Source organism: Haemaphysalis longicornis, unplaced genomic scaffold (assembly GCF_048455015.1).
Source record: "Haemaphysalis longicornis isolate Haplotype H1 unplaced genomic scaffold, Haemaphysalis longicornis Haplotype H1 scaffold_8, whole genome shotgun sequence".
In the NCBI taxonomy this organism is placed as follows: domain Eukaryota; kingdom Metazoa; phylum Arthropoda; class Arachnida; order Ixodida; family Ixodidae; genus Haemaphysalis; species Haemaphysalis longicornis.
In genome coordinates, this window is record NW_027526445.1 from 59,091,303 (window position 1) to 59,117,428 (window position 26,126).

The following is a 26,126-nucleotide window of genomic DNA, read 5'->3' on the forward strand; positions in this document are numbered from 1 at the left end:
ACGAATGTTACCAGGCCACCAAGACAGCCTATAATTATTAAATCAAACACAACCTCAACTGTGACACACCTAAAAGTTATCTACAAACTCCGCTGCCTTATCTATGATGAGGAATATATTGGCCAAAGAAAAACATCTTTTTGCACGAGGTTTAACATTCACAGGTTACACGCGAAGGGCCTCCCCGACCTTCCGCTGTCCTGGCATCTTCGACTCCCGCGTCACTCGTCTGCAAAAATAGAGGCTGTCTTAATTCAGTCCAGCTTCCGGAATACATAGGAGCGGGAACAAAGAGAATCATTCTTTATACATTAATTTCGAACGTCTACAGAAGGAACAAATGAGACCACAGGGAGATAGAGTTGCTTTCAAAACTGACGTAACTACCCTGCGGTATTTTGAGGGAGGGCGAAACGAAGAATCATGCCATAGTTTTTGTCCTCTACTTTTAGGTTCGTGGAACACATCTTTCGCCCCTGAGGGGAGCCGTGTTGTGCCGACATCTGTGAGACAAGGGGGACGGTAAGGGGGAAGGCAGAAGGCGGTGCGGGACGGTTAGCGTGGCAACTGCCCCTCTGGCGGCGGTGAGGTGATAGATCCTTCTCCGCCTGTGGTTCTTTCGAAGGCGTAAATCGCTTTCTACGCAAACATCCCGGACCATTTCACTCAGACGCACCCGTACGAGCCTCCGCGCGTGGGGGACTCACTGATCGTTTTTGTCAAGGCTGTCCACAAATGTTTCGTTTCCGATAAGCTTCCTTTGGCCACATGCGGGCCATGTGGTACTTGTCTCTGTCTAACAAAGGTCTCAAACCGCCATTAAAACTGCTTCTTTTTCGTGTTCTTCTACCATTGATAACCAGTAGGCAGAGGTTGGCATGCTTCTCTGCCATCCAGAGCCTTTTCGTTCAGGCTTTCGAGCTTAGACTGTCCAAATGTTCTCCCTTTCTCTCTCTCTCTCTATGTCCGTACCCAGACACAGAACGCCGTTTTTTCTGTAGACGCAGAGTGGTTGAACATTTATGCGTCGGTTTTCTGTCTATCAATGCCGCCACTGTGCCACCTTCCCATTTTCAACTTTCCTCTCTCCCCTTCCCTTTTCTTCCTTTTTACCACCTTCTGTGGTATAGGTACAACATGTTATGGCCACTCTAGGCAACGGTTTAATTAGTGTCGCCACATGGCGGTGATGCGACCAGTCTTCGTTGATTTTGCCCAGCCGGCCGACCTGCTTGCGCTCACTGACTAGCCAGAGACATTAACGGTGGCTAGCCCGTGAGCGGAAGCGGTTTGGCCGGTTGGGTAAAAAAATGAAAAGAGGCTGATCCGTTTGCAGTTGCGAAACGAAATCAGCGAGGAGTGGTGCACTGGATGGGAGCAGTCTATCTTTATTTATACCCAACCGGCCAAACCGCTTCCGCTCACTGACTACCCAGAGTCAATATTTATAATAACCAGCGAATCTGGCTACTCAGTGAGCGCAAGCGTTTCGACCGGTTAGGTAATGTCAACTAGCACTGCTCCCAACGCCGGCTGAATGCGACACTAATTGTAACGTTGCCTTCACTCGCCCGCCCTCTTACTCTCTACGAAAGTTCTCATTGGCGAGGGTGAGGAGAAAAAGGAACCCTGGAAGGCAGAGTGTGTATAGGCTTTTTTCTGTTTATTGCAAGATAACCGCCAAAGAAAGACTGCTCTTTCAAAATTGTTTGGAACAATAAAACCCTTGTTCAGTGTTCTCCAAGTGTCTGCCCTCAAGTTTTTACGTATATATATATATATATATATATATATAGAAAGAAATAATAGTTCGGAGAAAGTAGCGGCCTCATACCTTTGCAAACGTTTTGGCTTGTCTTTTTCAAGGCATCAGGGTATATCGCTGGAACACTGTTTTATCGATTCATATTGAGTTGGAGAGAGAGAGGGCAGGGATAAGAGCACTTCCAGAAGGAGGACAGCGGAATGGATCAACGGTCGGTGGGAAGGAGCGAAATAGTGAGAGAGAAACGGAGGTGTGGTTTTGCCACAGGAGAGGGTCGGGGGAAATGGTTTAATCTCCGCGGCGGTGGTGCCGGCCCACCTCAAACGACGCTTCCGGGAAGTTTAAGGCCGAGCGGGGCGTCTTGGGGGTGCAATTGCAAGGTTACGTAACTGTGGGTAGGAGTGGGAACTCGTAAACAACAGCCCGTATAGTCCGAAGAATTCCGGCTGGGGAGGCAAGTGTTCGCAGGAGAAAAGAAGGGATATGAGCAGGTGCAATCCACTGGGAGCTTTGTGGTAGATTCAGTCTTCTGTCTGTTTTATTTGTTTTTTCCTTTTTCCTTTTTGTGTGCGTGTGTGAAGAAGGTAGTAAAACGAAATGCCGAAGCTGGAGGGAGGCGGGTGCGCGTGGTATGTAGAAATCGGACTGGAGCAAGACAGGAGAAAAGAAAGAAAAAAAAAACACATAAGTTGTTTTCAAGTGCCAGCTTTGGGGATGGGTAAGAAGGGTTGTTGCGGATGGACATGTCTACTTTTTATAAGACAATATTTTTCTGTTCGATTCAGATATCGTAAGGTTTCTAAGCTGCCTTTCGAAGCATTGACTCCAGTCGGCTCCAGGCAGTTAAATTTATGTATTAAGTACGATTCTCTGTATTTCCGGTCTCTTGGAGGCTTAAAGTTTGACTGAAGAATATGAGCTTGAGATCATTGAAATTGTGGTTCGGCTGGTTAAAGTATTGCGCGACTGCTATGGAGGCACTGTTATGAGTTCCGGGCCGATGTCCACTCAGGCGTAAGTTCATAGGTTGACTCGTTTCTCCAATGCACTGCTTTTGAGGGAATGAGCACTCTAGTATGTACAGAATGTCAGAAGAATTGCAAGTGAAGCTTGAATTATTCTTGTGAACGTATTGGCTGGCAGTGCTATTGAGAATGCAATCTATCTGCAGATGTTTGCAGGTTTTGCATCAAGGGCGGAGGGATGGGCTGATGACTGGTTCCTCGGAAGCGACAATTTTGGCATGCAATAAAATGTCTTTTAGGTTCTTGTTTCTTCGGTAGGTAACCCTAGGGGCTTTCGGAAACGTCTTTTTAAGTCGGTGATTACTGGCTAGAAGGGGGTAGTATTTCCGCTGGATGTTGTTTATGTTAGGGAGCACGTTTTAGAATTTGGTTATTAAGGCTGGTGGTCGGTCGCTTTCGTTTCGACGTTGTTGCTTGAGCGCTTCCTCTCTTTCTAGCATGGATGCTCTTTCGTAAGCCATATCCAACGAGCTGGCAGGGTGATTCCTGCTTTCCGAGATAGACGTTATTTAATTAAATGTTTCATATAGTCTGTGTTGTCCCTGCATACTCTTCTTAGTCTGGCCAAAGACGGTTTACACCCTAACAACCGAGGTGATTGGCAAATGGGAGATAACATCAAATTCACGCTGAGGAAGTAGTTTGAGGTGACGCTCTTCACTACGGGCACGAGCTTCATGTCAGTTACCAGCACCGAGCAGCAGACTAAACGTGACATTCCGAACAGTAGCGAACCCCTCTGTCCCGCCAGGAACCCCACATGCGACGCGAGCACACAAACGGTAGATGCAGGTAGATGCAGATGCCACAACACCAGCTGAACAGCACGTAGGAGAACCACATCCCGACCCACCAAGGACGTTACGCTCAATGCTCACACAGACACTAACGCGAACTCAAACGCAAGCAAGCACCCAAACAAACATTGACGTGGACATCACTCCTAACAGCCCCCCTAAATAACCTACTCCGAACAAAAAAGAACCATCCCATAGGTCCCCTTGGAGCAAACAAAAATGACCTGCACCTGGCTGACCGGACGCCTTGCACCTAAAATCCAGCGCTTTCCTTAGTGTTTGAAAACTCACCGGCAAACAAACACACGACAGATTTCACCTCAACACCTAATCATCTTACCTCCAAACCAGGAAAATCCCCAAAGACCTCCGCCTTAAAGCAATTTGTTCCCTTGCAGTTCTCCCCCCGCCACTACAAGGTAAATGACAGGATACTTTGGAGCGTGCATCGCTTTCCCTTCTAGAAATTATCAGAGAGCACTGTGACAAACAACTTAACGTTTTAAATAAGCAGACTGAAATCATTCAACTCACTTAGCAAGAGAAAATAGATCTTGATGCCTTTAGAAACCGTAAGAAACACGAGCTGTGAAAGAAATAAGCAGCTAAATTTGAACGTGGGCAGCTACTTTTGCCTGACATACATTTCACAATTGAACCTCCTGTTCTCGCTAAGCCTGAAGACGTGGCAATAAATCATCTGACGTCCCCTGCAGACACATCAGAATCTGCTACGTTGGAATTTTCCCCTCCCGCTAATACTCAAAATGGAGGGTCGAGCTCCAACAGTACGAGTAACAGCAGAATCAAACCTGTTCCCGAACAGAATGTCGTATCCGCCTCCCCCGTCACGTATAACAGCAACGTTATAGATATCTCAGAAACATTATCGAACCCGAAAAAAAATTATCCCAGAAAGAGGCCACACTTTCTTCACTACCAATAAGCACGTGAATGAATACGAGTTAAACAAGGATGTTACAGAATGTCGCGCAGAACGGAATGAGACTGAAAAAATTCTTTTCTGATAAGCAGGACAATAGTGAAATCAATGACCACGCACTCGGTGCACCAAGCACTTGGACGCCAGATTCTGAGGAATCTCCCGAACTCGATTTGTATATAAAATCAGTATCAAAAGAAATAATATTGACAACGAAGAAATTAATTAATGCAAAAACTTGACCCCCTCAGAAGAAGTCACTCTAAATAACCTAGCAGCCAGAACCGACATAATCATTAAACCTGCAGACAAAGGAGGTAACGTTATCATCTTACCAATGGATAATATAAAGAGGTTGACTATAGCAGCTTAACTACCATGGTCAATATCATCCTTTAGACAATGATCACAGCAACGAATAGTCATACGATCCTTCGAACTCTCGCAGATCTGCTGGCCCGAGAATTATTCACCACAACAGAACTAAACTAAATGAGACCGACGAACAAGCAAGCAGGACGTTTATACCTCTTCTCCAAAATACCTAAAGTCCCCCAAAGAAGCCGTATCCTCAGCTGACATTCCGGGCAGACCCATAGCTTCTAACAACACACCCGTACGGAAGCATTGTCCCTGTTTCTGAATCACCATTTGGCAGATTTTCCCATTTTCTTCCTTTATTTGTTCAGGAAACCCCACCATTCCTCCGCATATTAAAAGCAATACACGATGGTGGGCAAATACCCAACGAGGCCCTCCTGGTCACGCTCGACGTCTGCGCGACCTACACGAAAATTCCCGTCACCGAAGGAATAGAAGCTACATCAAAGGCCTTAGCAGAAAACCGGCACCAACATGCCTTGGAAGTCTACATTACTTTACTAAAATTAGTTTTAACTCTCGACTATTTCGAGTTCGACTCATCTTACTACTTGCAAGTTTTTGGAATCAACATGGGCACTCCTTTCTCACCCACCTACCCCATCATTTTTATGGGACAACTTGAAGTCTTCCTTTTAAAGTCCTGCCCCCTCAATCCGAATGTTTACCTTCGATACGTAGATGACATCTTCATAATTTTGGAGAACGGCCTCACAGCCCTAGAAAGATTCATTTCGCATCCTAATTCTTCGCATCCGAATAATAAGTTCTCATGCCAGTACTCGCATAAACAAGTGAACTTCCTAGACACCACTGTTGTCCTTGAGAATGGTAAACTGAAAACCACGCTTTATAGCAAACGAACGGACCGACAGCAGTACCTGGTCTGCACTAGTCATCGCCCACGACATTGCAAACAAGGTATTTTTGTAGGACAGGCTACAAGACTAAGAAGACTATGCGGTGATAACACAGACTGTATCAAACACTTTAATGAACTAAATTCCACCCTGGAAAGCAGGAATCACCCGGCCAGCTCGCTGGATATGGCTTATGAAAGAGCATCCTAGCTGGAAAGAGAAGTGCTCAAGCATCAACGTCGAAACAAAAGCGCCCGACCACCAGCCTTAATAACCAAATTCTCAAACGCACTCCCTAACATCAACAGCAAATTCGGACATACTACCCCTTTCTAGCCAGTAATGACCGACAGAAAAAGACGTTTCCGGAAGCCCCAAGAGTTTCCTACAGAAGAAACAAGAACCTAAAAGACACTTTAGTGCATGCCAAAATTGGTCCTTCACAGGAACCAGTCATCAGCCCTTGCCTCCGCCCTAGATGCAAGACCGGCAAACATCTGAAGATGGACTGCATTGTCAATACCACTGCCAGCCAATACGTTCCAGGCTTCACTTCCAATTCTTCTCACATTCTGTATATGCTAGAATGTTCATTCTGTAAAAAGCAGTACATTGGAGAAACGAGTCAAACTATGAACTTACGCCTGAGTGGACAACGGCCCGGCCCTCATAACAGTTCCTCCATAGCAGTCCTGCAACGCTTCAACCAGCCGAACCACAATTTCGACGATCTCAAGATCTATATTCTGCAGTGAATCTTTAAGCCTCCAAGGGACCGGAAATACAGAGAATAGTACGTAATTCATGAATTCAACTGCCAGGAGCCGGCTGGAATCAATGCTTCGAAAGGCAGCTTAGAAACCTCATGGTATCTGAATCGAAAAGAAAAACAATGCTGTTACAAAAAATGGGCATCTCCATTCGCAACAACCCTACCTGCCCATCCCCAAAGCTGTTACTTAAAACAACTTATGTGCTTTTCTTTCTTTCTTTCTTTGCTCCTGTGTTGCTCCAGGCCGATTTCTACATACCACGTGCACCCGCCTTCCTCGACCTTCGGCATTTCGTCTTACTACCTGCTTCACACACGCACGCAAAATGAAAAAAAAAAAAGTAAAAAAGAAAGAAAACAGAAAAGAAGCCTTTGAATCTACCGCAAAGCTCCCCGTGGGATGTACCTGCGCATACCCCTTCTTTTCTTCTGCGAACACTGGCCTCCCCGGCCGGAATTCTTCGTACTACACGGGACGTTGTTTACGAGTTTCCTCTCCTACACACAGTTCCATAGCCTTGCAATTGCACCCCAAGGGGCCCCGCTCGGCCCCAAACTTCCCGGAAGACTCCTTTGAGGTGGCCCGGTACCACCGCAGTCCAGCTTAAACCGCTCCCCCTGTTTCCCGCGACCCTCTCGTAGTCTTCCCTCTTTCTCTATTGTGGGGTCAGTGTCGCAAAAACCACACCTCCGTTTCTCTCTCACTATCTCGCTCCTTTCAACCGAACGTTGACCAACTCTGCTGTCCTCCTTCTGGCCCCGCTCTTAACGATCTCCCCCTATCTCCCCAACTCAATCTGTATCTAAAAAACAGTGTGCCAGAGATGAACCCTGATGCCTTGAAAAAGACAAGTCCCTGGTCGAAATGTTGGCCAATGTCTTGGCCAAGTATTATGTTTTATCTGGTGACCTCGATATATATGTATAATATTATATACATATATATATATATATATATATATATATATATATACATATATATATATATATATATATATATATATTGAAATGGGGTTTATTGGCCGGTAGATATAGATGGTCGCAGAGGTCCAGAACCGCAGAGAGCGAGAGAGCCGACAGACGATCACACCCAATTCCGAGCAGACCGAGCCTCTTCGTTCACAGGTGCGGCTGGAGGTCTGCTAGCAACATAGCCATTACAACGGATTGTCCGCAGTTCCTAATTATTGCAGCCCGTGTTACCTCGTAACAATATATATATATATATATATATATATATATATATATATATATATATATATATATACAGTCGAGTCCACTTATACCAATACCGGTTTTAACAATATATCGGATATAACAATGGACAGCCGCGGCACTGTCAGCTTTTCATTGTATTCTATGGCAAAATAAACCGCTTATAACAATAATCGGTTATAACAATGATATTTTCATGGCACCTCAATATTGTTATAAGTGGACTCGACTGTATATATATATATATATATATATATATACATATATATATATATATATATATATATATATATATATATATATATATATATATATTTATATATATATCACAGGTTATCGCACCAGACCGGCATTCTGGAGGTCGTGGGTTCGAATCCCACCCGGCGGGCATTTTTTCACCACTTTCTTTTCGACTCAAAAAATTCTTCATCTCTTTGTATGACCCACCAAAACAGCCCCTTTGCTTTCTGAGGTTTTCTTGACTGGCAACATTTATTTTCTATCTTATGTCGCGGAGCCCCTCATTTCGCATTTTCTGATTCGCTACATGCTTAGCGAGGGCCTCTGTTCTGGCAGTCTTGGTGCCAAAGGGAGCTTAGGTTCAACGCTGGTCGACCATTCTCGACATGTCGTAGAAACTCGAGTCATGGCCCGGTGTTTAAAAAGAAGGTCCCCTTCACACCGAGTAGTCCGAGTGTCGCTGGCCACCACCCCCAAGTGCAGGAAAAAATATGCCCTTAACATAAATACCCGAGAAAGTGCTGGGGAAACGGCCCCGCCGGTAGCGTAGTGGTTATGGCACCAGACCGGTATTCTGGAGGTCGTGGGTTCGGATCCCACCCGACGGGCATTTTTTCACCACTTTCTTTTCGACTCTTAAAATTCTTCATCTCTTTCTATGGCCCACCACAACCTACCCTTTGCTTTCCGTGGTTTTCTTGACTGCCAACCCTTATTTTCTGTCTGATTTCGCGGAGCCCCTCATTTCCCATTTTCTGATTCGCTACATGCTTAGCGAGGGCCTCTGCACTGGCAGTCTTGGGGCCAAGGGGAGCTTAAGAGGGTTCAATGCTGGTCGACCGCTCTCGACATGTCGTATACACTCGAGTCACGGCCCGGGGTTTAAAAAGAAAGTCCCCTTCACCCCGAGTAGTCCGAGTAGCGCTGGCTACCACCCCCAAGTGCAGGAAACAAAAGCACCTTAACATAAATACCCGAGAAAGTGCTGGGCAAACAGCCCCGCCGGTAGCGTAGTGGTGGTACATCTTGCGTAGTGGTACATCTTGCAAGCCCAGCAAAACTGTCTGATTACATTTTGTGAAATCTTTGTCCTCACGTGATCCCCAGCCTGGCACTGCGAAGCAAGCAAATGCTCTCGCCCCTGCACCAAGAAATCGACCACAAAATAGCGTATCCACAGCTGGCACCCATTGTATGGTCTGGGTTTTGTCGCCAAAGCGTGCTTTCATAACCACCAAGCGCGCATGAAAACTTGGTCCGAATTCGAGACTGGGTTTATTTAGGCGTTCGGTCGCCCCGCTGTGCGCAAGCTTTGCGCAGAACAGCCGTTTCGCGAGACGACGAGGCGTACACCAATTACGTTGAGGATGTCGACGTCGTGGAACTCTGCAAGCTGGTGGATCCTGCGATGACCGAGTCCAACAAGAACCGGCACATCTCTCAAGGGCATCGATGATTATGGAATGCAGAGGCTCGTGGGCAAGAACCTGAAGACTGGTGACGAAGATCTCAATTGGTGTCTCAGCTATGACGAGCTCCGCAACAAGCGTGTTGTTAGTCGTCAACGCACGCTACCCAACGAACACGTTCAACGGGGGTTACTGTCGTCATAGGCCGTACCTTTCGACCTTTCTCCTCTTCTGACTCACATCGAGGCGTTCGTGTGTGCAGACGTTTCGTGGCAGCCGGCCCTGCTTCGTAGTGCTCGAGGGTCTGTCTTTCCGCTGCCTCCTAGTGCGCGGCGAGTGATTCAAGAACAGGTCGCAGACTTCCCTCAGCTTGGCAACCTCCACATGTGCCTGTATCTGTGGCTTCACCCTGTACCTCACAATGAGTGTCACCATGGCACCGCCCTTTTCAACTACAGCCGCAGCGCCCCTCGCTCCCACAGTAGCATCGCCCCTCACGGTACCCATGGCAGCGCCCCTCGCTTCGGCGGCTGCGGTGACTTATGCTTCAGTCGTAAGACAACTGGAGCCAGGCGCCTTCCAGTCATATCAGTACACGGCACCCCAGCCGGCGACACCGTATCCTCGAACGAAACCTCAACAGCTCAATCGTTGGCGCACACCAGATAACCGCTCAATTGTTGCGCATGCTCCATGCCCGGCGACGTTGCGCGGATGTGCCGTCGGCGCCCACCACTTGCTAGTGATGTCCACCCTGTATCGGCCTACATATCTCAGCCTTATTTCGCATCCGTTGATTCACCACCGACACAGAGATGCTCCACAAGTGAGCGACCACCTGTTTCGAGCCGTCAACGTTCATCCCCGCGCCTCCGCGCAGTGTCACCCATGCAACCCTACAAAATCTCACCGCGGAGGGAAACTGACGGCTGCAGTTGCGAGCCAAGAGCTCTAATTGCGTCAAAATAACAAAGTCCTTTTACATCACCCGCTTACGTTATTGATGTGAATGTGGAAGGTGTCGCCACTCTCGTGCTTGTTGATACGGGAGCCGTAGTGTCAGTGTTAGTGAACTGATCTGCCGCTCCTTGCGAAAAGTCACAACACGTCTCGGTTGACGTACTCTTCGGACGGCAAATCTGCAAGCCATTAGGCCGCCAGCCATGTGCACCGCTCGTGTTCTCATCTAAGGCATCACGTACTTCATCGAGTTTGTTGTGCTCCGGTCATGTTCTCACGATATCAGTCTTGGCTGGGACTTTCTATCCCGTCATCACCCCATAATCGATTGCCCTTGTGCGCAAGTTGAATTTCTACCGTTGTGGGTGCCGCCGCAGAACTAACTGTCGATCAACTTGCTGGTTTCCTCAGACGCCGGTATGCCCCCGAGCTGTTCCACGATTGTGCCTGTATCTTGCAATGCCGGTGCAGACACAACAGTTTTTTCACGCCGTCAAGTTTTTTTCTTTCGCGCAAGTTGGTCCCCCTAGCTTCCGCTGTTCTTGATGTTCAATCTGGTTCAATCCTAATGGCGATATGGAACACATATTCTTGCCTGACCACACTGCTCCATGTAGAATGTCTGGGATTCGAGGAAGCTGTTGATTCCTCGCGTGTAAAGGCCATGCCCGACGAACCGTCATTGTTCCCTGTGAGTGTACTTAGCCTAGAGTGTACGGAAGTTCAGACGCCTTCCTACAGTCTATCAACAAAGTACTCAAATTGTTATTTGACCTCACAAGCGGATGTACCTTGTGATGAAGAATATCCGCTCGTGCACAGAGTGTAAGCGTCGCAAGTCTCCTCCTCAACATCCCACCAGAGCATTGTAATCACTACCATGTCCAGCACGACCTTTTGTCCCTGTTGGAAAAGAAATTATTGGTCCACTTCCCAGCACAGCCACTGGCAATCGTTGGATTATTGTGGCAGTTGATCATTTGACACACAATGCTGAAACAGCTGCACTGTGCACTGCCACTGCTCGCGAATTCGCATCTTTCTCAAACAGCGCCCTGGGAACTGTTGAGCGAGCGGGGACGGGTGTTCCTGTCTGAAGTGGTCATTCTTTCTGCTATACGGCCGTCAACCTTTCTCCGTACTTGACACCATCCTTCCCTGCCTCCCTGATATCTCGAAATGTGTTCCAATCTCGGAAATTGCCAAGCGAGCTCAAGAGTGCCGCCACCTGGCACACTCCTTCAACGCAGCTCATCAAGGAAGTCAGCAGTCTCGCCACGAGGACAGTAGTGGAACGCCGACTTACGCTGCTGGCTACCTTGTATGGCTACGGATACCGTCCACAGCCCCAGAGCTTTCAAGCAAACTTCAGACTAAATACCAGGGTCCCTGTTTGTGCTCCCTTTCTCTCCCCCTAAGTAACATGTATTCCCAGTTAGAGCAACCTTTTCGTTCATGTCTTTGATGGTACTCCTGTGGTGATCTTGTAAGCTTCTCAATTTATAGTATTCAATCTGGTCTTCTCCGTTATTTTAAGGGCAAGAGAGGGCGTGCCATATGCTACCCTGCTGGTGAGCAGTTTTTGTATGATGCACGCGGTATCAGAATCTAGCAAGCCAACTTTCTAGTCTCAGCTGAATTAGCTGGCAGAGAATGAGGCTGAGAGGGGCAATTGCATGCAGTCCAGAGCCAGTTGTGGGAATCCCTACACCTAAATACGCAGGTGGGGCACCCTGGGAACTGGTTTGCCCTGTACTGTGAGCTGGGGATCAGGTATGCTTTTGTTACTCTGAGTAGCTTTCTGAGATGTTAGTATAAGCCGAGCTGGTTTTTATTGGGCAAATTGTAGGCTTCGGTCTCGAAGCTATACGTGTGCCTTGTCCATGGGTATTTGTAGGGCGTCTTGGTGCTCCCATTCTGATCCCGTGGGGGCCCCAAAGGCTCAAGTGGTCTGCGTAGAGCACATTCCGTAGATGCGAGAGGTCATCGAGTATACAAGGAAGATCTTTTATTACTATATTGAATTGGAGTGGTGATATCCCCCCACGTTGTGGACTGCCCTCTGGTGTTGTTTTAAATGTTCTTGAACAGAGGTGACCTCTTGAACTGAGGTGGTTGCCGTGCGTCCTATCAGGAAGGCCGCAACATAGTTATACAGACGGCCCTGTCTACATTCAATTGATACCAGTTCACAAATAACGGCTGGGTGGTTCATATTATCCAAGGTTCTTTTTGCTATCAAAATCTAGTATGGATATTTTGTGCGAATTGGAAAGCCTGTTTAGTATTTCTTCCTTTAGTCGGAGCAGCATGTATTGCATGTGTTGATTGGGGCGGCCGGAGTACGTGGACTTTTCCGGGGTGCACGACAGGGTTTCCGACTGGTCGAATTTGTGCATGGTGTCTGTAGCCACTTCAGTGTGGATTGTATGTGGGCACCACTGCCATGAATCACCCAAACTGTTATGGCGGCGTATAGACTACAGTGGATGGAGGATATCTTGGCGAGTGCCGTAGCGAGAGTAACAAGAGTTGTATTAAACCATGTGGAAGATAAGATCAATCCTTCGGGGGTACCACGGTGGAGAATATACAGAACTGGGCATGTCTATTGCCGAATTTAAGTGTGGCTGTCCTTTTAGACACCAATGATTGAACGAAATTGAAGATTTCTGCCCACTTTCAAGGTAATTTATGAGAACAGAATAGCTGCATGTGAGATTCGAACGAACGCTTTTGTTAGATTTTTGGTAGGCATTGCCGATGTGTCTCGATGCGGGGGTGTTCTCAGTAGTTTGGGATAAATATGCAGGCGTAGGTCGTTGGTTGCAAGTTGTGAGCGCGATCTGAACATCTTGTCGGGGAGGAGACGCTGTCGGTCGAAGGGGCGATTGAGGCGTAATAATGCGGATATGCGCCCTGGGAGCAGCCTTCCGGTCCGCCTACAGGTACACCTGCATATGTTAGGCTTAACACTGCGGCGGATATTCGATTGTCGCTCCCGTAAGCGGCACAGCTGGCGATGTTTGAGGCAACTTGCCATGCATCTTTACCATCTTCCTCGTATCTAGAGCTTTGTTTGCCGAGTTAGTGCCATTTAGTCGGCCGTAACAGGTATCACTTGAGCTACCCTGGCGTACATGCGCCACTTTACGGCCGCAGCCGGCGCCCGCAAGTGAACCGTGCTGGTGTTATACACAGCTCTCTCGAGGCGCCGGTATTCTGCCCTGCACGTTTTCACGCCCACTGGAATAAACAGCAATAAAATAGACTTCGTGCATTCGTTTTAGAACTTGGATCACGGCCATCTGCCCAATATGTCAAAAGATTCCGCGCCTCCGCCGCCAACGATCCGATTGTCTGTAGGTAGAGCGCACACCGACTTGCGATCGGAGCGGCGAGCCTGCGAGAAACGCCGGCAAAGCGGAAACAGCCTACACAACCTCGTAGCGTGCTGGTTTATTGTTTATTTACCCCACATCCAAGAAGGTTCCGATCTTGCGAGGACCTCTGCTGGGTGCTGAGTTCTGTTCTGCACACTTGACTTCGATTTCAAATAAATATAGGTTCTATGAGGCGATGATATTTTCTATATGATGTACGTGTGTTCACAGCCATCTATTTCCGACTTTATATCGCCTGAAGGAGTTTCTGTCAGTACTCCTTCAAAGCAGCGATGAAGACAAAATACAAGTTTGTTTTACTTGAAAATTTTTGTGTATTATAGCGTAAGCAGCGCTTGCGCGGCAGCAAATGATGCCGTAATCACTGTAAAAATAACATATTTAGGTTAAAATTTTGATTCTCCCGCAAGTCGGGTGTTTTGGTGACGCCTACAATGAAGTAATAACGGCGCGTATACAAACAATTATCCACTGCGCTATTCGGCTCTGTAGCCTTCCTCGCCGTCAAACATCCCAGGTGGCGCTAGCATACTCAGCACTCCGCCAGTGCTTTGTTTGTGACCGTATTTACACCTGCATTGTTTTTGTTACGGCAGAAAGTCATCGCATCGTGAAACATGGGGTATGCTTGACAAAGAGGGTCACGTAATGCAACGTCGCTTACGCCAGTCGGTCAGCGTCGTATAAGATAACTCCAAAGCGTCGGACTGCTGTGCAGGTAAAACAGCATAGTCGCCTTGTACCAACAGCAGTGCGCATCGGTAATTCTATGCTTACCTGTGTTTTCGTAACTTTTGTTGTTTACCGCCCCATGCTTACTGCTCTAAAATAGATATTCATAGCATTTAGGCACAAATAGCTCGTTCGGCAAGATTATAAGCTCTGCCTAAATTGCGTTTGCTTTTACCGGCTACAGCCAATCACACAGCTAGGCTCATTAGACATCATGGGTTCTGTTGCGAAAAATGAGCTGGTGGGTTGCATGGCCATTCCCTCTTCCATAATTATATAGCTTATTTGAGCACAGAGCACCTTAAAACTGGCAAAATTATGATTTTAACGAGGCAATCTTTCGAATGAAGCAAAACTTGTGTTTTGTCTTAATGGCTCCTTTAAGCTACTTTGTGAGGGTTCGAGATGGTGTAGCCACATCTACAATGGGTCGGATGGCCGATTTATATGTTACCACTACAGACAACTTTTATTACGTTTCAGGTAAGATTTATTTCAAAGTAAATATCGAGAAATGTTGTAGTCTTATCTTATAAGTAGCATTGTATAAAAAGATATTTCCAATAAGAAAACACGACAGCACGTATTGGCATGCAGAGACTATTAGCTGTATTTAACGATATTTTTAAGGCTTCGTTGAAAACAGCACATATCGTTTTGAAAACTGAATTGACCATGCAAGTCAGTGATGACGTGACGCCTTTACTAATATCCCCCTACAAACTAATTTTGAAGCGTATATTGTACTCCTTCTGACCCGCCCGTGGATGGCAGTATCTCGTCATTATGAGACATTTTGCCCACTGGCGACATTTAGACATGTATGGAACTGTCAATTTTAGAATGAAGCATTTCTAAGGTACCAAAAGCTTCAAGTAATTACTACAAGCGTGAATATATATTCTAACCCGATTGAGTATCAGAAGAGAAACACCCAGTCTTCATTTCATTGTGGCTGACAATTCCTGGTGCGCGTGTGATATTTCTTCTTATTGTATGCTCTACTTTACACTGAGTACGGAGTGGGCTTTGAAACAGATTATGAATAGATGCGGGTGGGAAAGCTGCGTGCGGTAGTCGAGAAAAAAAAGCAAGAAAACAAGTGCAAAAGCTCACGTGTATCTTTTTGCTTCTCTGCTGTTTTTCTCAAAAGAAGAACCTTACCACGTAACTCCTTAGATTGCATTGAGAACGGCCCCATTATGGTCCTGCTATTTCTTGTTCCTCCATACCGATGAATTTAATGCAGTTGAATTTTACCGATGAGGCAAATGGCGATTAAGATTTCCTTTTTGCGTGGGGGGGGGGGGTAGGTTGTGAACAATCCGTTTGCCGGCAGATTGATTTTTTCGTTGTAGCAATAAAACATTTCAGCCACTTGCTTCTTCCTTCTCCTGTTACTCTTTCCCGATAGGATTTGATTCTCATCTCTCTGGTGCACCTTCTTTTGCTCCCCGGCATTTTTCTCGGCCCTTTAGGCCGCTGCTCTAAATTCTGGATACTTCATCGCTCCTTCTGCGCCTCTGTCTCTTTCCTACCTGTCTGTCTGCAGCACCTCTACAATCACCTTGACATCAAAGTAGAGCCCTCTTTAGAGTCTCGTCACCCCAAATAATACCGCACCGGTCACGAGCGTCCGCGGGTTTTTGCCTTGAGGGGAGCATAAACGTCGCAATGGGGGGGGGGGGGAGCGGCGGCAGAGGTTGAGGGGGGAGGGGATAGAGGGCAAATATTACGTGTGAACTAGGGAAGAGGGAGGCGGCTGGCAAGCGCTCCTGGTTCAGCCCCCTGCCGGCGCCAGTGGCCTCAGTTAACGGTGTGCCCCTCATCCTCCCACCGGGGCTGTTTAATGCGTAGCCCATTAAAATATGCCTAATGATATCCGCCCCACTTTCACAGTATGAACCACCTCCATCCAGTTGCATTGTAGTTGCCCAGGAATATCCGACTCCTCTGACTCAGCGCCTGTACTTCAAAAGGCGATGTACTCACTCGCGTGTTGTCAGAAACGTTCCTACCCGAATTCCCGTTTCTGGGTCGTGTAGGTCTCTACGGTTTTTTGTGGCAATTGGTTTGGCCTAATCAGCCGTTTGCCGGGCATTGACCTGATTTTACACTTTTGTGTGTACCCATCCTTCTTGTCATGTTCGTTAGGCTGTTTGCCACTCAAGCGCCATTCGTTAGTGAAGCGCGTTTTGGTATTTTTTGTTAGACTTCATTGGAAAGTCCGAACTTGAGTTCTGTTCTGATTGTGGTACTTTTATTTCATCTTCCTGCGGAACGTAAAGCATAGATTTTTTTTTTTCATTTTCTAACAACTAACCCAAGGCGCATTAATAATTTAGGAAACGTGGGAAATGACTGGTTTTGCTTTCATTTTGGATGAAATGTGCTTGAGTAATTTTTTGCGCTATATAACTTCTATGTCTAGAACTTATGGCACCAGTAGTAATACGGTGAGATGCACTATTTTACCAGATCCTGAGCAAGGGTCGTCCTTTTTCTGCACATTGGCTCAATTCAGTGGCAGCAGACCACAAGAGAAGAATCAAAACTTTGACGTTTGGGCATCCTACAAAAGACTGACGCATTTAAACGTTCAACAGGCTAATAGTAACTGTCTCGCAGCAGCTAAAGGGTAACTGTACTTACAGGAAGACGTAACTGTTTTCGGGATACAGAAGGATTACCAAAATATGCCCTTTTTAGTTGAACGAAAGCCAAAGACGTAAGTTAAACCATGGCCCTACATGCTACAATATTTTTTGACTGCTGTTAACTGTTTTGTTTTCTTGCGGAGGAAAAATCTACATTCCTCCAAATACTTTTTCATGAAAACTGTATTTTTGACTTCGGGCATTTTCCTTGGCCGTCAGTACGAGCGTGCTCAAACTTGGACCAATGCAACTGACGACAAAGCAAGAACTGGCACTGGCCAACAAATGCATTCGTTCATGTTCCACCTGCCCGTAATCATTCGTGTACCGACCAGAGAACCCAGATCAAAATAAGTCAGTTCTATCTATCCGATTGTCTTCGAACCACACGCGGCCACTGAACTCTGCAACGAGACAGAGCCGGCTGCATTACGCGTAGAGACACAATTATTAAACCTATGAACCACCAGCTTAAACAACTGTGGAGTAGCAGTAAAAATAGATAATGGCTTAAGTCGTCTATTTCTCAACCGAAAGTAACCGTGTTTGTTATTTTGTTTTGATGTTTGGTGCAGTAATGTGTGCAAGGTAAATTTGAGAGATATATTTACTGTGGACTAAGTACGCTAACTTAGAGGATTCAGTAGCGCGTAGTACTATTCTCGTCAAACGATGTTGGCGCACAAGGCATGGATGTAGAAAAAATAAGCGGTGGCTTTTCTTTCACCTCGAAATTTGACATCAAACAGTATCAGTTGGCGCTTTAAAAAACTATTGCTCACACCAACAACACTTCATATTTCGCATGTATACTTGATGATGGTACTCCTTGAAATATTTCTGAGTGCATGACTCTAGAGGACTAATAAATAACAAGAAGACATGTACAATAAGTTCCTAAATACCTAAAATATAAGGGCACATAAATTTCGTCGGGGCTGTAAAGTGTTGCGGCTATTTATCGTGTTTTTGTAGTGTTATGTAGGCCTAGAAACACCTTCGCAATCCGCGCAAAAAAACTCGCGGAATTAAACAGTATAATTTTAAGTGTATCACCTTTAATTGGCGGAAAAACGCTAACCATCGCCGACCTCTGTAGCGGCAAACGAGTACTCCGTTTTGAACTACCTAAACGTGACTGTATATGAATAATTTTACGGGAGAGTGGAGATAATAGGCATTTCTCAAAATATGGAAAGGTGATTGCCCAACGCATCACTTCAGATAACGTGAGCTCTGAACGCATCCCTGAAAGGTTGCGATTTATGTAAAGAAAACATAAGAACCAAACTGGTGACATCTGCCTAGCACTCTCGCAATATTGGTGAACCAATCACGGGGAAATATGAGTGAATGAAGAAATATATGAAAGTTATTACTAATGGTTCTTACCTTGATCAGAATACAGGAACAGGAGACTGCTGATAAAAGCCACTAGTAGGTTCATGTTTGGGAATACTATTATTCGGCGTTTATTTTAGTTTTGTTTGTACATATACAAATCGATCAGTAGCCAACATGCAACGAAGGTTCGTGTAGGCTGATGCAGGCTTTGAGAAACCTTGAAACGACTCTATTGTTCATTTGATTACAATAGCAACGGACATGCAACGCTGTTCTGACGGTCATTTCCTTTCTTTTGGTCTTCAAATACTGCGGACTCTGTGTAAGAAAACCACATCATAGCGTTGAATAATCATGTGCTTATTGCATTTCTTTCCACTGCTCGAATTTCTTTTGTATGGCTGCCCTATTTTTTTCTTTGCTCATCCTACTGTCTTGCATATTCGCCTGTTTGTGCATTTCAAGGAACGCGACGCCAAGACTTCAGAGAAAAAAATTACCGTGCTGAATTTGTGCATGGAATGCTTGGGTGGGTCCAACGAGTCACATTAACTAGCGATATCTGCGTCGTTAGCAGCAGGGTGGCAGGCAGTATGATAAGCGAATGAAAAGAAATATTCGAAAGCGGAGAACTTCTCATTAAACAGCATAGCACAAGGCAGTGTCAGCGGCCTGCGCTTTCTGCGCAGTTGTTACGTAAGCGGGCCACCAGTTTGGTAATAAACAACGTTTTTGCCGTTGAAACAAAGTAGATAGACAAACAAATGATGAAGTAGCTGGCCACCTGATTTTAACAAAATCACTGCTGATGTCAATGTGCCTCAGCTGCGCTAAATCTCCCTTTTCTAAAAAAGCAAATAAATATTAATTGTCTTTTTACTTTACGGTAGCGGGAAGGCTCCCAGCGTAACCTTGTGCTGCTGGCAGCCCTTGAACGAAAAGGGCGTCTTCCTGTTTCTCGGAATCGGCAGGAGGACTCTCTTAAGGATGTCGAGGTGCGTCTCACAAAAGCTCATGAGTGCGTTTTTTTTTTTTCAATGGCCCACTTCTGTGTTCACCATCAAGAAGCGTGGCGTCCTAGCTGGTCTCAGAAAGGCTTCTGGTGTCCAGGTTTTTTCGCAGATATCTATGCCGTCACGCTCAGGCCAGGTGACACTGGTGGTAGGTTCCTGGAGCCCCGATTATAGTAGATCCTCTGGCGGCGGCCGAACTACGGAAGACGGATATGGATGGCCTTACTGGGCACAATTTCCGGTACAATGTGGCTTGAGGGTATGGGAAGCAGTGTACTCGCCCGCCTTCCCATGAGTGTCTCCACAGGGACTTGAAAACAGCGTCTCGATGTGTATCACGCCATTCCAGCAGACCCATGGGGAGGTGAGACATACTAAGAGGCAATTAGTTTAGTAGTTAGCGAGGTCATCTCTGTTGTCCCATTTCAGCCTCGATGGTAATGGCTTCGCGATACGTGGGTAATGCCGAGCCCATATGCAACTTCTTTAACTTCTGTGCTGTTAAATGATAGCCCATATCGCTGCACTGTTTCGGCGGTAATCCATGAACCGGAAAAAAAGTTCTGCTATTTGAAGAACGGATGAATAAAAGTCCACAATATTGCCGCCAACCATGTATGGGTCTGTTTATTGTTTGTTTTTGCCGCCCAGCCACGGCCGTATCTGTTATCTGTGTCCCAAGCGAAGCGCGTCTTCTATTCTTTATTTTAATGCCACACGGGCTATCTCATTCAGTTAAGCAGACTGTTTTGCCCTAACGTCACTAGTCGAATATAATCTCCTTTGATCTACAATGCTCTGGATGTATATCGACGGTTTCAGAAACACTGGCAGCGAAAGATAAATGCCTGCAGAGGAGGCACCACGGCATTCAAATCTCCGAAGCTTGCTTGAGCAAGTCACTTTGTTGACTGCTGCTACACTGCCTTTGTACTCTTTGAGTTTTCATGCGAGCACACGTTCGCTCCATTAAACTTGGTTCCCTTGAAGACAACTGCGTCTCTTTTGACTTCGGGACAATATTACCAAACTTTCGGCTATCGTAAAAGGCTAACTTTATTCCAAGCGCTTCACCGGAAAAATCGGAACATCAAGACTCCACATAATAAAAGGCTAGCCTCATTCCAGCTGCTTCCCCGGAAAACATGGAATATTATGACTCAACATCATGATTAGCCTTTAGTCGTTTTTGGCCCCTTTTAGACCCGTTTAGACGCTTTTGGCACCTGCCATATTTTCGATGAAATAATTTTATGTCGCTCCTTATTCAAGGCCAGAAAGTGACGCTTCGCTCCAGCGATTTTATCTTATCCCGTGTGTGTTGTGACGTGCTGAAGAGCCAATATTTCTGCATTCACAGAGAGGCGTATGATCACGCTGTGGCTGCGCAATGGAAGACGGCCCTGGTGCGTGTATAGCATATTAAGAAGATCAGTAGGGGCGGATGGCTTCTAGTTCCTCGTGATTGGTATTAGGAAAACTAGTCATCGCACATTATCACCTTGAGGAAACAGGATTGCTGTTCATTGCTGCGACAGTGCTTCTTAGCTGAGCTTCAGAGGCACAAACAAACTCCCGGACATTGACTTGAAACTGCCTAGTTTCGCCACGTATGCTCACTTATGTGGAAAAATAGGATAACGCCCCAGCAAGAAAACAGTTATTTGCATAGATTGAACGCTGGTCTGCTCGGGTAGCGGTGACCGACAACTCTGAGGCGCTGCAAGCGTAGCGGTCAGTGATGGAGTGGCTTCTTAAGTCTAGGTACCAGCATCATGTGGTCAGCCTCTTTAATCACTTCTGCCTGCCCAAAGACTTCGTCATAAACGTTCGTTCAACATTGCAATATCTGCAAAATTTCCTTATCGATTTTTGCATAGTTTTGTAGCGTGTATGTCGGTGACGGGGACGAAAAGACATTAGTGCGGCCGTCTTGCATTTAAACGGCGCTGACTCTTAATTCGCCGGCACCGAACGACAAAATGAAAGACTCCATAGCGTTGACGAAAGCCCCAGCTCGTGTGTTACTACTGAAGTACAGACGTAAGGTCTGAAAATTATTTTGCACCGGTTATGTCTCAACCGAGGTACTATGTTTACGCAACAGCATTCCATGGGCCGCGGTAACCAAAGAAATTATAGGAATGAATCGCTACACAAATGTTATCTACAAAGAAATGCTAGCAGTTCTTCCCTGTTCGTTGGTTCAAACATTCCAAGTATATCTTACACACCGTCTGCCCACGTAGGCCTTACCTCTGAATCCAGAAAAACGATTTTCTTGAGCTTATGTCGAAGGTTTTTTGTTGACATAGGGCCCACAGAAGTTGCAATTTGTTGTCGTATTCATCTTGACTTATGCCCCACACTACCACGCCATTGGTAACAACCACCACAAGGATAAACCTTCCGAAACACGGTGCTTTGCTGCTTTAATTATTTCTGTTACCGAAGGTATTCCAAGAGGCATACGAAGGAATCGATAGCGATCATACGTCGGGCTTATTCTGCTAAATTTGGATCTCGATTCTCATGAAGTAAAATTTGCCAAACATCCGAAGTTGCCGCCCAAGTCTAAAATAATTTTGTCCCGGTCAGCCTGGGAGCGACATGTAACGTTGGCGTGCAGTACTTCTCATGAACTATGGCTTAATTTAGCGATATTGGATCCATTAAATTGAATATTGTTATATTGTAACAACGTAATTATGTGACTGAACCACGCCTGGAGCAGAGTTACTTTTGTTGTGATGACTTCATTCCCCATACGTTGAAAGCCCACTCAAGTCTTGTCTTCCAGGGACACGGGGTATCTTTGAGCTGGGATAAATAAAGCCACGTGACCGGGTTTTATTTTAATTTTGTACTCGCTGTCCTTGAGCTCACCCAGTCCCGTGAAGACTGCTGCAGAAGGTTGTGCTGGCAGGTAAAATTGATGGACCTCAATTTACTCTACCCGGGAGATATATTCAATGTGTTCAGCCTCTGAGTTTCTAAATGTCACTAATGCATTTTTTCTTCAATGTAAACTGTTACGGGGATCACTTTCTTGTTTAGAGAAAACCGAAGGCGCACTTTCGCTTGGGCGATTGACTTGGGTGCGACAAATTCAAATTTGTGCCCATACAGTTTCTAAAGAAGGACGACCTGCGAAGCAAGACGCTGTCTAAAGTGAGTGCGAAACAAAGCAGGTTTGTTTCTATCCTGCCATTGAGCACACTTTCACGCCAATTATCTGACTGGTACTTTGAAGGACCCGAGCTTGATAGTAGCAGAGCAACGTGGAGCTGTGAGTTTCACTCTCACGTCCTACGCATCTTACTATATGTATAACGCACTAACCCCGTCCGCTTGACCACTAAGGGCACCGGACATGTCGCGTTGGTCCGTATGACGTCCTGTTTAAACCTGCTACCAGCACAACTGACTTTACAAAAGTAAGGGCACGGCACTTATAGCTGCGCGGCAAGCACCCTCATCCATCCTCTACCAACCCGGCTACGCATTAACCTGACACCGGCTATGCTCGCCTGTTTCGTTGTGAAAAACATCGTCGGGAATGTAGTTCTGAAAGCCGTTTAGGCTGAATAAGCAATATTGGCTTACTTCGGCGCTCCAAGCGGGCAAGGTGATCTTTATCCAGAAAGATTTCAACCTACTCGACCAGCTGAAACTTTAGCTGGTAACGGCAGAAGAGGCGACTTTTCGTTGTTTTTCCGCCCCCTCGCGCTTTCGATAGGGCCGACGCTCTCTCCGTTTCCACTATTCTTCTTCCAAGAGAACGAAATGCGTTCGTCCAATAGGCAGTTAAATTTTGGAAGGGCTCCAGCTTTATTCTATCGGACAAACATGTGGCTGTCCGTTTCCCTCCTTGTTGAAGCATTTTACTGTCTGTTTAACACAGAAATTAAAGTCCAAAACGCTGGAATACAAAGTACAGGTGACAGTGCATTGAGCAATCAGGCGTCCACATTTAAATCTCCCACCAGGACCACGGCTCTGTCATCGGTAGCGAAATGGCCCCAACTGTGGGGGCATGCCCCCTCGTTCCACACCCAACCCGTGCGCGCATAAACCGTCAACCAGTTATGGGCGCGTGCTTAGGCGTGAAATATACCAGCGAAAACGCCTCTCGGCAAGCCTTTGAAGCTGGCGAATATTTATGGGCGGACGCCGGCGTTACAACTGGAAAGGTACTTTAAAACCGGACGGAATGCGCAGTTACTCGGTGAGCTAGAATTTGAGTGGCACTGGCGGTGGCTACATGTTTAGCGGCCATGCGTTTGGTTGGTTTTTCCGCCCATTCGCGCTTTTTTTTATTTTCCGCAATCATCTGATAATGGCGCTACCATCGTTGCCCGGTGATTGCGCGAATATTGAAAGAGCCGTGGGTAGTGGTCAGCGGGTTTAGCAGTTTTCACTTGCAGGATGTCTCGGAAGTGGGAAGGAGGAGCCACGAAGCGCCACCGAGCGAGTCGGCTTGACAACAATCAAACTGGTTGAGTGAGGCATTGCTTGGCAGCAAAATCTGTAAGTGAAACAAAGGAAGCCTGTTGTATAACAGCATTACCATAACTTCGCAGTTACTAGGTAGCATGCGCAGCTCCGCAAGCCACTCATTGCAATGTCCACTTTCCCTATGGTTTCTTGACCCAAATTTAAATTTATGATAGGTAAACTTCGTTTAGTGCAGGTCACCTGTCACGCGTATACCGTGCAAGGGCCATTTGGGCATTATAAAAAGTGTCTCAGTGTGTTTTCACTGAGGTGCCGTTTACAGATTCTGCTGAAGTATTTTTCTATCGAGAGAAAACACGTGTCACAGGTTTTTAGCCAGGCGGTCCGGATCATGGCCTCCCGCATACGGACAGGCTTTAGTAGACATACCAGCGTCCTCGGAGCTTTGCAGGCGCTAGACTTCAGAATAAACGTTTGGAGCTTGATCACAAGCAGCCATGGGAGACTTAATGGCAGGTGCTCAAAATACCTTATGGCGGGGTCAGGGACCACAGGGCAACCACCTGCGAAAACTAAGCGCTGCATGTCGGCGGGGAATAAATGGCTTTGAAATGCTCTACCACTGCGGAAAACGCGCGAGAACCCGGCTACCCTACTTTAAGCCGCTGGTCACCCACCAGAATAAAAATGGGTGGAGGCACCTACCCTGCGCGGGAGCCCGAGAATGCCCCACAACGTACGACTGTACCATGGGATATGGAAAACTTGTAGGAACTTCGGTACCTTGGCACAAACCAGCAAGAAAAATGTGTACAAGCAACCACAGCGCAGTTGACGTAGTGCTTAGAAAGTTACCCTAGTTTGCAGGGAAATGCTCCCACGGAACTGGTCGGAAGTTAAACGCACGGATGGCTCAGATGATGATGATGATGTTTGGATGTTAATGGCGCAAGGCCAACTGGGGAAAGAGCGCCAAAACAGTGGTTAAATATCATAGGTGAGAACGTAAACACTAAAATCAGTAAGCAAGAACAAAAGTAAAATCAATAAAATACAGTGAGGATGGCTGGTGTATAAGGCCAGGTTCTGATCATGCATGCTATGAAATTAACTATGAAATCTGTGAAATCTGACAATACTGTGAAATCTGAGAATTAACTTCTGCTAAATATTTAAAAACGCGCTTGACAGAAAATGTAGGATTATCTGAGAGGAAAAAGGCTGGATGTAACGGGATTTGTTGTCTGAAAGTTGGGTGAAGTGTTTGTGTCGTGTTGTGTCGAGTGCTTTGCATTGGTGTAGTACGTGGATTACGGTTAGGGCCTCTCCGCACCCATTACACAGGGGTCTTGGAGATCCTGTGAGCGGGTGGAAGTGTGTTACATCAGTGTGGCCTATCCGTCCATTTCAAGGGCAACTTCAGTGTGTCTGTTGTGTGTGTCAGTGGTGCATTGTCCCAAGTGTGGCTTTATTATGTGTAGTTTGTTGTCTGTCTGTTGATTCCAGAGTGCTTGCCATGTTTCGCGGGAGGTGGGGTCTGGTGTGTGGCTTGAGGTCAGTGTAGGGTACTGTTGCTATGTGCGGTGTATTTGTATGTGCAGCAGCAGCGGCCATCTGATCCGCGGTCTCATTTCCCGCAATCCTAGAGTGTCCTGGAACCCAACACATGATCACCTTCGCATTTATTCCACGATTTAATGCATACGCTGACATAATGGTTTTATACACTACATTAAGAACATTGTTTTTAGAAGACTTATTGGATGATAATGCATGTACAAAACTCTGTGAGTCTGTGAAAATGATAGACTTGGGTATTTCATGTTGGACTATGTGATTTAAAACAAGCAAAACTGCAAGGGTTTCCGCCGTAAAAAGGCTGGTTTTTGAGTTCAGGGTCTTACAGACTCTAAAATCGGGTCCTTGCACCGCACACGACAGAGTAAGGGCAGTTTTTGATGCGTCACTATACAATTTTACACATTGATACTGATACGGCAGGGACAGGGTGCGCTGCAAAATAGCGGTTTGTGGTACCCTGGTTTTATCAATTTTCATGAAGGACAAGTCAGAACATACAAGTTGAAGCTGCCAGGGTGGTAAAACGTCAGTAAAAGAGGATGTGTAAGTGTCTAAAAGGGACATGTTGAA

The 26,126-nt window shown here is 46.3% G+C and overlaps 1 long non-coding RNA gene across 1 annotated transcript in view; it reads right to left on the reverse strand.

The window, feature by feature from the left end:
• Positions 1-18,697, reverse strand: part of LOC144149121 (uncharacterized) — a 62,906-nt gene extending 44,209 nt beyond the window's left edge. The window contains exon 1 of the long non-coding RNA XR_013318191.1: positions 18,553-18,697. This is a non-coding gene — a long non-coding RNA (uncharacterized LOC144149121). The remainder of the gene's footprint in view (positions 1-18,552) is intronic.
• Positions 18,698-26,126: the final 7,429 nt, after the last annotated feature.